Source organism: Bombina bombina, chromosome 5 (genome assembly GCF_027579735.1).
Source record: "Bombina bombina isolate aBomBom1 chromosome 5, aBomBom1.pri, whole genome shotgun sequence".
NCBI classification, from domain to species: Eukaryota; Metazoa; Chordata; class Amphibia; order Anura; family Bombinatoridae; genus Bombina; species Bombina bombina.
This window is the reverse complement of record NC_069503.1, coordinates 703,693,709-703,706,794: the sequence shown is the minus strand read 5'-3', so window position 1 is coordinate 703,706,794 and position 13,086 is coordinate 703,693,709. Positions and strand designations below refer to the sequence as shown.

General features: G+C 39.3%; 1 protein-coding gene across 1 annotated transcript in view; it reads right to left on the bottom strand.

The window, feature by feature from the left end:
- BMP6 (bone morphogenetic protein 6) overlaps nt 1-13,086 on the bottom strand; it is a 381,976-nt gene that overhangs the window by 267,697 nt on the left and 101,193 nt on the right.

Here is a 13,086-nt window from a genome sequence, read left to right as displayed (position 1 = left end):
AATATTTGTAATTGCAACAATTTTCTGGGCGAAATAGTGTTTTATCAAACTCCATTACATAGAAGATTTAGACAAAAACCCACCATTTCTAGCCTGAGGACGCTAAATTACTTATTAACTGCCTAATTATTTCAAGTGACATTAACTATTTAATAACTACCTAGTTAAAATAAGTACAAATTTACCTGTAAAATAAATCCTAACCTAAATTACAATTACAACTAACACTACACTATCATTAAATTAATTTACTAAATTACCTACAATTAAATACAATTAAATTAAATAAACTAAAGTACAAAAAAACAAACACTAAATTACAGAAAATAAAAAAATTATTACAATATTTTTAAACTAATTACACCTACTCTAATCCCCCTAATAAAATAAAAAAGCTCCCCAAAATAATAAAATTCCCTACCCTATAATAAATTACAAATAGCCCTTAAAAGGGCCTTTAGCAGGGCATTTACCCCAAAGTAATCAGCTCTTTTACCTGTAAAAAAAAATACAATACCCCCCAACATTAAAACCCACCACCCACACACCCAACCCTACTCTAAAACCAACCCAATCCCCCCTTAATAAAACATAACACTACCCCCTTGAAGATCACCCTACCTTGAGACGTCTTCAACCAGCCGGGCACAAGTGGACCTCCAGAGGGGCAAAAGTCTTCATCCGATCCGGGCAGAAGAGGTCCTCCAAGCGGCAGAAGTCTTCATCCAGACGGCATCTTCTATCTTCATCCATCCGGAGCGTAGCGGGTCCATCTTCAATCCAGCTGACGCGGAGCATCCTCTTCAAACGAAGTCCAGGTGAAGAATGAAGGTTCCTTTAAATGACGTCATCCAAGATGGCGTCCCTTGAATTCCGATTGGCTGATAGGATTCTATCAGCCAATTGGAATTAAGGTAGCAAAAATCTTATTGGCTGATCCAATCAGCTAATAGGATTGAGGTCGCATTCTATTGGCTGATTGGAACAGCCAATAGAATGCAAGCTCAATCCTATTGGCTGATTGGATCAGCCAATAGGATTGAACTTCAATCCTATTGGCTGATTGGATCAGCTAATAGGATTTTTCCTACCTTAATTCCGATTTGCTGATAGAATCCTATCAGTCAATCGGAATTCAAGGAACGCCATCTTGGATGACGTCATTTAAAGGAACCTTCATTCTTCGCTTGAACTTCATTTGAAGAGGATGCTCCGCGTCGGCTGGATTGAAGATGGACCCGCTCCGCTCCGGATGGATGAAGATAGAAGATGCCGCCTGGATGAAGCCTTCTGCCAGTCTGGAGGTCCTCTTCAGCCCGGATCGGATGAAGACTTCTGCCCCTCTGGAGGACCACTTGTGCCCGGCTGGGTGAAGATGGCTCAAGGTAGAGTGATCTTCAAGGGGGTAGTGTTAGGTTTTATTAAGGGGGGATTGGGTGGGTTTTAGAGTAGGGTTGGGTGTGTGGGTGGTGGGTTTTAATGTTGGGGGAGTATTGTATTTTTTTTACAGGTAAAAGAGCTGATTACTTTGGGGCAATGCCCCACAAAAGGTCCCTTTAAGGGCTATTTGTAAATTAGTATAGGGTAGGGAATTGTATTATTTTGGGGGCTTTTTTATTTTATTAGGGGGATTAGAGTAGGTGTAATTAGTTTAAAAAAAATTTAATTATTTTTTTATTTTCTGTAATTTAGTGTTTGTTGTTTTTCGTACTTTAGTTTATTTAATTTAATTGTAGTTAATTGTAGTTAGTTTATGTAATTAATTTAATGATAGTGTAGTGTTAGGTGTAATTGTAATTTAGGTTAGGATTTATTTTACAGGTAAATTTGTACTTATTTTAACTAGGTAGCTATTAAATAGTTAATATCTATTTAATAACTATTGTACCTAGTTAAAATAAATACAAAGTTGCCTGTAAAATAATAATAAACCCTAAGCTAGCTACAATGTAACTATTAGTTATATTGTAGCTAGCTTAGGGTTTATTTTATAGGTAAGTATTTAGTTTTAAATAGGAATAATTTATTTAATTGTAGTTATTTTATTTAGATGTATTTAAATTATATTTAAATTAGGGGGGGTTAGGGTTAGATTTAGGATTAGGGGTTAATAACTTTATTGTAGTGGCGGCGACGTTGGCAACGTCAGATTAGGGGTTAATAAGTGTAGGTAGGTTGCGGCGACATTGGAGGGGCAGAGTAGGGATTAATAAATATAATAAGGAAAAAACATAATTTATGCTTACCTGATAAATTTATTTCTCTTGTAGTGTATCCAGTCCACGGATCATCCATTACTTGTGGGATATTCTCCTTCCCAACAGGAAGTTGCAAGAGGATCACCCACAGCAGAGCTGCTATATAGCTCCTCCCCTCACTGCCATATCCAGTCATTCGACCGAAACAAGACGAGAAAGGAGAAACCATAGGGTGCAGTGGTGACTGTAGTTTAATTAAAATTTAGACCTGCCTTAAAAGGACAGGGCGGGCTGTGGACTGGATACACTACAAGAGAAATAAATTTATCAGGTAAGCATAAATTATGTTTTCTCTTGTTAAGTGTATCCAGTCCACGGATCATCCATTACTTGTGGGATACCAATACCAAAGCTAAAGTACACGGATGATGGGATGGACAAGGCAGGAACTTAAACGGAAGGAACCACTGCCTGTAGAACCTTTCTCCCAAAAACAGCCTCCGAAGAAGCAAAAGTGTCAAATTTGTAAAATTTTGAAAAGGTGTGAAGCGAAGACCAAGTTGCAGCCTTGCAAATCTGTTCAACAGAGGCCTCATTTTTAAAGGCCCAGGTGGAAGCCACAGCTCTAGTAGAATGAGCTGTAATCATTTCAGGGGGCTGCTGTCCAGCAGTCTCATAGGCTAAGCGTATTATGCTCCGAAGCCAAAAGGAGAGAGAGGTTGCCGAAGCTTTTTGACCTCTCCTCTGTTCAGAGTAAACGACAAACAGGGCAGATGTTTGATTAAAATCTTTAGTAGCCTGTAAGTAAAACTTCAAGGCATGGACTACGTCCAGATTATGCAAAAGACGTTCCTTCTTTGAAGAAGGATTAGGACACAATGATGGAACACCAATCTCTTGATTGATATTCCTGTTAGAAACCACCTTAGGTAAAAACCCAGGTTTGGTACGCAGAACTACCTTGTCTGAATGAAAAATCAGATAAGGAGAATCACAATGTAAGGCAGATAACTCAGAGACTCTTCGAGCCGAGGAAATAGCCATCAAAAACAGAACTTTCCAAGATAAAAGTTTAATATCAATGGAATGAAGGGGTTCAAACGGAACTCCCCGAAGAACTTTAAGAACCAAGTTTAAGCTCCATGGGGGAGCAACAGTTTTAAACACAGGCTTAATCCTAACCAAAGCCTGACAAAATGCCTGGACATCTGGAACTTCTGCCAGACGCTTGTGCAAAAGAATAGACAGAGCAGAGATCTGTCCTTTTAAAGAACTAGCTGATAAGCCTTTGTCCAAACCCTCTTGGAGAAAGGACAATATCCTAGGAATCCTAACCTTACTCCATGCGTAACTCTTGGATTCACACCAATAAAGATATTTACGCCATATCTTATGGTAGATTTTCCTGGTGACAGGCTTCCGAGCCTGTATTAAGGTATCAATGACTGACTCGGAGAAGCCACGCCTTGATAGAATCAAGCGTTCAATCTCCAGGCAGTCAGTCTCAGAGAAATTAGATTTGGATGATTGAAAGGACCTTGTATTAGAAGGTCCTGCCTCAGAGGCAGAGTCCATGGTGGAAGAGATGACATGTCCACTAGGTCTGCATACCAGGTCCTGCGTGGCCACGCAGGCGCTATCAGAATCACTGATGCTCTCTTCTGTTTGATTTTGGCAATCAGTCGAGGGAGCAGAGGAAACGGTGGAAACACATAGGCGAGGTTGAAGAACCAAGGAGCTGCTAGAGCATCTATCAGTGTTGCTCCCGGGTCCCTGGACCTGGATCCGTAACAAAGAAGCTTGGCGTTCTGGCAAGACGCCATGAGATCCAGTTCTGGTTTGCCCCAACGATGGACCAGTTGAGCAAACACCTCCGGATGGAGTTCCCACTCCCCCGGATGAAAAGTCTGACGACTTAGAAAATACGCCTCCCAGTTCTCTACGCCTGGGATGTGGATCGCTGACAGGTGGCAAGAGTGAGACTCTGCCCAGCGAATTATCTTTGAGACTTCTAACATCGCTAGGGAACTCCTGGTTCCCCCTTGATGGTTGATGTAAGCCACAGTCATGATGTTGTCCGACTGAAATCTGATGAACCTCAGTGTTGCTAACTGAGGCCAAGCTAGAAGAGCATTGAATATTGCTCTTAACTCCAGAATATTTATTGGGAGGAGTTTCTCCTCCTGAGTCCACGATCCCTGAGCCTTCAGGGAGTTCCAGACTGCTCCCTAACCTAGAAGGCTGGCATCTGTTGTTACAATCGTTCAATCTGGCCTGCGAAAGGTCATACCCTTGGACAGATGGACCCGAGAAAGCCACCAGAGAAGAGAATCTCTGGTCTCTTGATCCAGATTTAGTAGAGGGGACAAATCTGAGTAATCCCCATTCCACTGACTTAGCATGCATAATTGCAGCGGTCTGAGATGCAGGCGCGCAAATGGCACTATGTCCATTGCCGCTACCATTAAGCTGATTACTTCCATGCACTGAGCCACTGACGGGCGTGGAATGGAATGAAGGACACGGCAAGCATTTAGAAGGTTTGATAACCTGGACTCCGTCAGGTAAATTTTCATCTCTACAGAATCTATAAGAGTCTCTAGGAAGGAGACTCTTGTGAGTGGTGATAGAGAACTCTTTTCCACGTTCACTTTCCACCCATGCGACCTCAGAAATGCCAGAACTATCTCTGTATGAGACTTGGCAATTTGAAAGCTTGACGCCTGTATCAGGATGTCGTCTAGATACGGAGCCACCGCTATGCCTCGCGGTCTTAGAACCGCCAGAAGTGAGCCCAGAACCTTTGTAAAAATTCTCGGGGCAGTGGCCAACCCGAAGGGAAGAGCTACAAATTGGTAATGCCTGTCTAGAAAGGCAAACCTTAGGAACCGATGATGATCTTTGTGAATCGGTATGTGAAGGTAGGCATCCTTTAAGTCCACTGTGGTCATGTACTGACCCTCTTGGATCATGGGTAGGATGGTCCGAATAGTTTCCATTTTGAATGATGGAACTCTGAGGAATTTGTTTAAGATCTTTAGATCCAAGATGGGTCTGAAGGTTCCCTCTTTCTTGGGAACCACAAACAGATTTGAATAAAATCCCTGTCCCTGTTCCGTCCGCGGAACTGGATGGATCACTCCCATTACTAGGAGGTCTTGCACACAGCTTAGGAATGCCTCTTTCTTTATCTGGTTTGCTGATAACCTTGAAAGATGAAATCTCCCTTGTGGAGGAGAAGCTTTGAAGTCTAGAAGATATCCCTGAGATATGATCTCCAATGCCCAGGGATCCTGAACATCTCTTGCCCATGCCTGGGCGAAGAGAGAAAGTCTGCCCCCCACTAGATCCGTTTCCGGATAGGGGGCTGTTCCTTCATGCTGTCTTGGGGGCAGCAGCAGGCTTTCTGGCCTGCTTGCCCTTGTTCCAGGACTGGTTAGGTTTCCAGGCCTGTCTGGAATGAGCAACAGTTCACTCTTGTTTTGAAGCGGAGGAAGTTGATGCTGCTCCTGCCTTGAAATTTCGAAAGGCACGAAAATTAGACTGTTTGGCCTTTGATTTGGCCCTGTCCTGAGGAAGGGTATGACCCTTGCCTCCAGTAATGTCAGCAATAATTTCCTTCAAGCCTGGCCCGAATAAGGTCTGCCCCTTGAAAGGAATGTTGAGTAATTTAGACTTTGAAGTCACGTCAGCTGACCAGGATTTAAGCCATAGCGCCCTACGCGCCTGGATGGCGAATCCGGAATTCTTAGCCGTTAGTTTAGTCAAATGAACAATGGCATCAGAAAGAAATTAGTTAGCTAGCTTAAGCGTTCTAAGCTTGTCAATAATTTCATTCAATGGAGCTATCTGGATGGTCTCTTCCAGGGCCTCAAACCAGAATGCCGCCGCAGCAGTGACAGGTGCAATGCATGCAAGGGGCTGTAAAATAAAACCTTGTTGAATAAACATTTTCTTAAGGTAACCCTCCAATTTTTTATCCATTGGATCTGAAAAAGCACAACTGTCCTCAACCGGGATAGTGGTACGCTTTGCTAAAGTAGAAACTGCTCCCTCCACCTTAGGGACCGTCTGCCATAATTCCCGTGTAGTGGCGTCTATTGGAAACATTTTTCTAAATATAGGAGGTGGGGAAAAGGGCACACCGGGTCTATCCCACTCCTTGCTAATAATTTCTGTAAGCCTTTTAGGTATAGGAAAAACGTCAGTACACACCGGCACCGCATAGTATCTATCCAGCCTACACAATTTCTCTGGAATTGCAACTGTGTTACAGTCATTCAGAGCAGCTAATACCTCCCCAAGCAATACACTGAGGTTCTCAAGCTTAAATTTAAAATTAGAAATCTCTGAATCAGGTTTCCCCGAGTCAGAGATGTCACCCACAGACTGAAGCTCTCCGTCCTCATGTTCTGCATATTGTGACGCAGTATCAGACATGGTTCTAACAGCATTTGCGCGCTCTGTATCTCTCCTAACCCCAGAGCTATCGCGCTTGCCTCTTAATTCAGGCAATCTAGATAATACCTCTGACAGGGTATTATTCATGATTGCAGCCATGTCCTGCAAGGTAATCTCTATGGGCGTCCCTGATGTAATTGGCGCCATATTAGCGTGCGTCCCCTGAGCGGGAGGCGAAGGGTCTGACACGTGGGGAGAGTTAGTCGGCATAACTTCCCCCTCGACAGAACCCTCTGGTGATAATTCTTTTATAGATAAAGACTGATCTTTACTGTTTAAGGTGAAATCAATATATTTAGTACACATTCTCCTATGGGGCTCCACCATGGCTTTCAAACATAATGAACAAGTAGGTTCCTCTGTATCAGACATGTTTAAACAGACTAGCAATGAGACTAGCAAGCTTGGAAAACACTTTAAAACAAGTTTACAAGCAATATAAAAAACGTTACTGCGCCTTTAAGAAACACAAATTTTCCCAAATTTTGAAATAACAGTGAAAAAATGCAGTTACACTAACAAAATTTTTACAGTGTATGTAATAAGTTAGCAGAGCATTGCACCCACTTGCAAATGGATGATTAACCCCTTAATACCAAAAACGGAATAACAAATGACAAAAACGTTTTTTAAACAGTCACAACAACTGCCACAGCTCTACTGTGGCTTTTTACCTCCCTCAATACGACTTTTGAAGCCTTTTGAGCCCTTCAGAGAAGTCCTGGATCATGCAGGAAGAAGCTGGATGTCTGTGTCTGTAATTTGTGCTGTGCAAAAAAAACGCTAAAATAGGCTCCTCCCACTCATATTACAACAGTGGGAAGCCTCAGGGAACTGTTTCTAGGCAAAATTCAAGCCAGCCATGTGGAAAAAACTAGGCCCATATAAGTTTTATCACCAAACATATGTAAAAAATGATTAAACATGCCAGCAAACGTTTTAAAATACACTTTTATAAGAGTATGTATCTCTATTAATAAGCCTGATACCAGTCGCTATCACTGCATTTAAGGCTTTACTTACATTACTTCGGTATCAGCAGCATTTTCTAGCGAATTCCATCCCTAGAAAAATATTTTAACTGCACATACCTTATTAAAGGAAACCTGCACGCTATTCCCCCTCTGAAGTTACCTCACTCCTCAGAATATGTGAGAACAGCAAAGGATCTTAGTTACTTCTGCTAAGATCATAGAAAACGCAGGCAGATTCTTCTTCTAAATACTGCCTGAGATAAACAGTACACTCCGGTACCATTTAAAAATAACAAACTTTTGATTGAAGAAATAAACTAAGTATAAAACACCACAGTCCTCTTACAACCTCCATCTTAGTTGAGAGTTGCAAGAGAATGACTGGGTATGGCAGTGAGGGGAGGAGCTATATAGCAGCTCTGCTGTGGGTGATCCTCTTGCAACTTCCTGTTGGGAAGGAGAATATCCCACAAGTAATGGATGATCCGTGGACTGGATACACTTAACAAGAGAAAAGCATATTTGCTCACTCATAATTTTTTCAAATTTGGAATTGATTTCTATCTCCAAAGATGTGGGACGGCTATGGGGGCTAAATTTGCCCCCTCTTATGCCAACCTGTTTATGGGTTGGTGGGAGCTGTCCCATGTCTTTGGAGATGCCAATCCTTTCAAACATCAAACCATTGCATTTTTTCGGTACATAGATGATCTTTTGTTTATCTTTGAAGGGGAAGCTGTAGAAGCTGACAAATATTGTCAATATCTGAATATGAACGATTGTGGCATAAAATTTATGAGTGAACATAGTTCATCTAGCATAAATTTTCATGATCTAACCATCTTTGTGGATGAGAATAAGCAAAATATAAATACCACTATGTTTAGGAAGCCAACAGCAGGCAATACTATTCTCAAATATGACTCCGAGACAGGTTGTCAAAGGAATTCCCAAAGGTGAACTGATTAGAATAAAAAGAAACTGCTTAACTGAATGAGATTATCAAAAACAAGCGACCTTAGCGTTACAAAGGCTTAAGAGTAGGGGCTACACAGAAGATGTGTTGCTTAAAGCAAAGCACACAGTACAGTATCTCTAGAGAGAAACTGTTAACACAAAATAAAACTACTGATAGACATCAAGGAATTGATAAAAACTAAAATTTATCACAAATTATAGTTTAGAGTATAATAACATTTGTAACATAGTGCGAGATTCTATTCCAATTTTATATTCAGATCCTGTACTCAAGGAAATTATGAAGGAAGGGTGTAACTTTATACCTAAAAAGGGAAAGACTCTTTCTAATTATTTATCTCCCTCAGATATTAAGCCCATGACTAACAAAAGTTGGCTACAGCGAGAAAAGTCTTCTTTAAGTGTAGAAGACCAATATGTAGAATGTGTAACTTTGTTACTGAGGGGGATGTAATAACTTCATCTGTAACACACAAACAGCACAAAATCAACTTCTCAATTAATTGTTCAACTACCCATGTAATATATCTCCTTACTTGTAAACTTTGCTTTAAACAGTACACAGGCAAAACCAAAAGACCACTCAAAGAGAGATTCTTAGAGCATTTACGGAGTATTGAGGATGAGTCTGATACCCCTGTAGCTAGGCACTTCAGGGATTTCCATAATTCAAACGTTAACGCTCTAACAGTGCAAGGTATAGATTTTGTCCCCTTATGGAGAAGAGGGGGCAATAGAGAAATGAGTCTGGATAAGAGAAAAGTCTTTTGGATTTTCACCTTATAAACTAGCTACCCCTTAGGTATTAATAAAAGGCGAGACCTAGATTTATTTGTTTAATTCCTCCTTATGTAGGCATATAAAACTAAAATAAAATGTAAATCAGAAAACATAATCAAGCAAATACATTTATTAATATATTCATATATGAAATCTAAGTTAGTTCTTGTTTTATAATAATGTGTCCGTATATGAAATTTATATTACCTTTTTTCTTTCAGGACAGAAATTCTTTCTTTATGCATATTACCATGTAAAATACTATACATTCATTTACGGTTGCTTAAAATTGCATTAATGTATAACAGTTTAAATATTGCTATATTGCTTCATTATAGATAGTCATTTAACATGTTAGACGTCATATTAATAGGATTACTATGGCATTATGATATTTTAATTGTATAACACCAGAGTAGTTTTTCCTAGTTGTTAAATGTGAACAATACTTCTTTAAGGGATTTACTGATTAAAAGGCAGGTCTTTGCAGGTGCGCAGGTAAGCAGTGAACAAGTGCTGTTTGAGCACGAAACATGTCTGCTCTGTGCACCTGCATCACAACCAGGATTTTATCATGTCCTATCTAGGACGAATTGTTTGTTTTTAAACTTTGTCCCAATAAATATTTTTCACTTTTTTACTTTGAGGACTTTGAGCGCTTTTTTCCTTTTTGTGGATGTATATGGTTTGTAGCGTGTGGAACAGACACCCTGGAATCAGCTGGAATCAGCTGCCATGGTCCTAAGTTTACAAGGGATCATTGAATCCCGCCCACTCTCCAACTGAGCCGTTACAGTGTACACTACATACCGGATGGATTTCTTTGTAGCGCTCCGTTGTGCAGGTTCGTGAATTGCTTAATAAATATAATGTAGGGTTCGGCGATGTTGGGGGCAGCAGATTAGGGGTTCATAGGGATAATGTAGGTGGCGACGGCGTCCGGAGCCGCAAAGTAGGGGTTAATAATATAATGTAGGTGGCGACAATGTCGGGGGCAGCAGATTAGGGGTTAATTAGTGTAATATTAGGGGTGTTTAGACTCGGGTTCATGTTAGGGTGTTAGGTGTAGACATAAAATTCCTTTCCCCATAGGAATCAATGGGGCTGCGTTAGGAGCTGAACGCTGCTTTTTTGCAGGTGTTAGGTTTTTTTCAGCCGGCTCTGCCCCATTGTTTCCTATGGGGAAATCGTGCACGAGCACGTTTAGCCAGCTTACCGCTACCGTAAGCAATGCTGGTAATGAGGTGAGATGTGGAGCTAAATTCTGCTCTACGCTCACCTTTTTGCGGCTAACACCAGGTTTACAAAAACCTGTAATTAAGGTAGCGTTAAAAAAAAAAAAAGGCTCGTTAGCAACGCACCCCTGTTACCGCAAAACTTGTAATCTTGGTGATAGTTATATGCAAGCAATATGTCAATAATACAATTATCCATTCTTTATGCCCCTTTAAATGCCCCTTTAAATTGTTATCTATAATACTCAATTATTTCACTTTAGTAAGATTGTAAGGTCAGAATTAATTATTATTTATTTTATATTATAAAGGTAGATTTATACTTTATAGTTAAATTTTGTAAAACATGGAATGCTTATATCTCAGTTGAATAGGCACGTTAAAAGAAGAATCAACTCACAATTTAATTCCTCCATCTAAAATGTTTAATTTTGCAAAGGGAAACAAAATTGTAATGTACATTAGTTATTAAATGTACCCTCTTTCCTGATATTTAATCTGAATATTGTAGGTTTTCCACTCACCTCACAGAGATTGAAGTATATTCTATAGAATGCAGAACACTGAACTTCCTATTTGCTGAACGTTTATTGGTTTATAAGTGCAAGAGCTTGTTTATATCTGTCCTTAATTGGCCACAGTAAGGGAGATAAGATAGATTTATAACACCAAAGAGGACTATCATCAAGGGGCTTGTCCCTAGTAAGTAAAAAAAAATAATTCCTAACAAAATGACAGTTTTACATGTTTATAAAACATGTATTTTGCTTGCAAATCTTTTGCAATCGAGAAAATTAATTTCTGATGCATATAGGAAAAAATGACATTAATGTCCATTTAATACAATAAAACATGTTCATATTCTTTACAGCGTTTTATTATTGCACAGATATTCCTTGGCAACTATGGTCTAGGTGTCAATCAGTAAGAATTCCATCAGGGAAATACAATATGGCAGTGATATTTGTTTCTGTTTTCTAAACCTTTCCAATCCAGCAAAATCTAGCTAAACACATAAAAAATGCAAATATAGGTCTTAAACTGGATTTTTTTCACAGACCTTCATAAATGGCCACTCTAAATGTAAAACATGAGAGCGAATGAATTCAATATTGATCACAGACAGTTAGTCTTTTTGTATTTAGTTGTTCACCTTATGTATTTATTAAATATGTTATATCATAACACCTCCTATACTTCCCATGAGGAAAATACAATAACAAAAGTTATTTTATAAAAAATTTTGGTCTGCTAAAATATAATAATAAAGGAGCTAATTTCTATGTGAGTATCAATTTTTTATTTTTTTTATTTTAATTTTTATTTCATTTCTTTTTTGGTTAACAGAAAAAAATACAGAAAGGCAGTTTCAGAATATACATAGGTATCAGGTATCACACATCCTAACCCTATCTATTTTTCAAGTTTAAATTTCGATGTAGATCATATTCTCTCATATGGTCTTAACTTCTGTTCCACACCTTTGGGCTATTCCATATCTTTTCAACTGACCAGCAATTTTCCCAGTGTTCTACTAACATATACTGCTGCTCTACACCTTACTTTCAAGATAACCCACGCCAGAGTAAAAACCTGCCTTTATCAAGATGGGGAGACCATAGCCCCCCCCCCCTGTTATAAACTAAAAACAATAAACATAATATACAGGGGGAAAAAAAAAAAAACTGGATTACGAACAGCTACCATAATCCTAGGAGGATCAATTCCGTATTTCTGAAAGGATATATTAGTTATTCAATCTTACTAGGAGAAAGAGCTTTAATAAATTGGGACCACTTAAAGAAAAAACTCTTCACATCTTGGTCATTATGTAAATTAGTGTCAACTTGTTCAATGATACATTGTTTCTTCAAACAATTTTTGACTTCTAAGATACTTGGAGTTGCTTTTGTTTTCCACTTCTTTAAAATCAAATATCTGACTGCAAGAATGACCAAATTTATGATTTTTATGTTATCAAAAGACATCCCTATGTCAGCAACAAGAAAGACTACCTTTATAGGTGATATAGTGAAAGAAGGGACACCCACCGTGTTAATTAGCCAGTATTGTACCTTTAACCAGCAGTTCCTGACTTTTGGGCAATTCCATAGCATATGCAGAAGATTAGCCGAAGGAAAAGAGCATTTTGGGCATTTATTAAAGCTAGTGTTCTGACATTTAGATCCTTTCTTTGGAATAAAATAAGACATATGAAGTAACTTAACGTGCGACTCCCTCCAAGATGTTGAGAGAGTAACACGGGTAGCCACTTGGATCGAAGAAGTAAGTAAAGTAGGATCCAAAGATTCTTGTTCTAACATTATGGCCCACTTAGAATGTATTTTTTTCAATGTGTCTGGGCCATTGATTGAAGTCAGAGTTTGATAAATATATGAAATTGATATGAACCCGTTTTTGACTAAGAGAAGCCGGTTCTCAACCACTCCCATGGACCAG